Raw genomic sequence first — 1,519 nt, 5'->3', positions numbered from 1 at the left:
CTAGCTCTCTCATTCTGTATGTGTGTGTGTGTGTGTCCATTGCTGTCTCTGTCTCTCCTACTGACACACAGGCACTAGAGGATTGCTGTCAATCTAATTCTCTGTCTGTCTGTCAGTGTCTCTGTCTCTCTCTGTGTCTCTGTCACTCCCCCCCCTCTCTCTCACACACACACACACTCACACAGGCCACGTCACTGCCACCCAGGAAAGCAGGAGTCTTCCCAGCTCCCCATGCAGCCTGATGAGCCATTTTCTGAGCCTGCTCCCCCTTCCTGCTCACCCGCCTCCCAAACATTTCCAAAGGAGAGAATGAAGAATGCTTGCTCATTCATAAGGCCCTGCCACACAAGTACTGTACATAGAGCTTGTGCCAGGCCCTGGGCATGCACAGGTCTGGAAGACAGAGAGGAAGGTGGGCTGCCTTTGAGCTTCTCTGGGGAGCAGAGAACCTGGACTGCAAACTGCACCCCACTCCACCCTCAGCCTCTCCAAGACTCTGCCACAGCACAGGGGCTTTTGTAAACCTAGGGTTCTACACAGCCTCAGCTCCTACTGCCAGGTGGGAAGTGACAATCAAGAGCACCCAGCCTCTAGGGCAGCCCCCAATGATAAGTTAAAGACAGCCAAACCTGGGCTGGGCAGGTTGGGCAGGGGCTGAGCAAGGCCAGGTCCAGAGCCAGGTGCTTGTTGACTCTTGGCTGTATGCCCTTGGGGCTCTGAGGTTCCTGACCTGGACCAAGAAGTAAAAATCCCTGCCCAGAAGGCAAATGAGAACAGGAACTGAAATCTCTCATTTTAGGATGAAATGCAGAGTCCCCAGTCACCAGCTAGTGCTTCTGGTACTGAGGGCTAGGGGTGTAAAAACACAGTGTGGACAGGAAACAGTGACTACCTCCTCACTGCTGGTGTGGAGAGAGGAATGGGGGGGAGCACACAGAATTAAATGCTGAGGGAACAGTCAAGCTGACATCCTGCAGAGTATAGACCAAACCAGAGACTTTTGTCCCTTGTCCTTCAGAAAGGAGGACCAGATGTTGAGCATTCTGCTAGGAATCAAGGGCAGCTTTGCTGAAGAGGAAATGCCCAAGAACCCAGTGGTGGGGGAAAAATCCCCAGGACCATAGGTTGGAAGCGAGCTAGGGCTCTGTAGCAATGGCAATGTCTCCATTCAGCATCTGTGAGGAAAGGGGCCATGTGATCAAAGTAGCAGAAAGTGATTTGAACATCAGCGTGCCCACAAGTGTGGCAGCACCCACACACAAATCTATGGCAGAACATAAAGAAAACTGTCAGACTGAACTAGCTACAAAGGAGTCAGACCAAACTCTCCCTCTTTCTGCACTGCCATTTCAGGAATAGGGACTCACATTTACCATGGACGTGGTGCACAGGATGTATTAAGCCACCAAATAAAAATACCCAAATCGTGGTGCCTTGCCTCAAGACTTCTTGACTCCACTATAGTAGCCCAAGCTGCCTGTTTACGTGCCAAATTGCCCTGACCCTAGAAGACTGACTT

The 1,519-nt window shown here is 51.5% G+C and overlaps 1 pseudogene; it reads left to right on the top strand.

Annotated features, from left to right (window-relative positions):
• LOC116089966 overlaps positions 1–1,519 on the top strand; it is a 10,426-nt pseudogene that overhangs the window by 1,005 nt on the left and 7,902 nt on the right.

The sequence above is a fragment of the Mastomys coucha genome, chromosome X (assembly GCF_008632895.1).
Source record: "Mastomys coucha isolate ucsf_1 chromosome X, UCSF_Mcou_1, whole genome shotgun sequence".
Lineage (NCBI taxonomy): Eukaryota > Metazoa > Chordata > Mammalia > Rodentia > Muridae > Mastomys > Mastomys coucha.
Note: the sequence above shows the minus strand (reverse complement) of the source record. Positions and strands in the feature narration are given on the sequence as shown.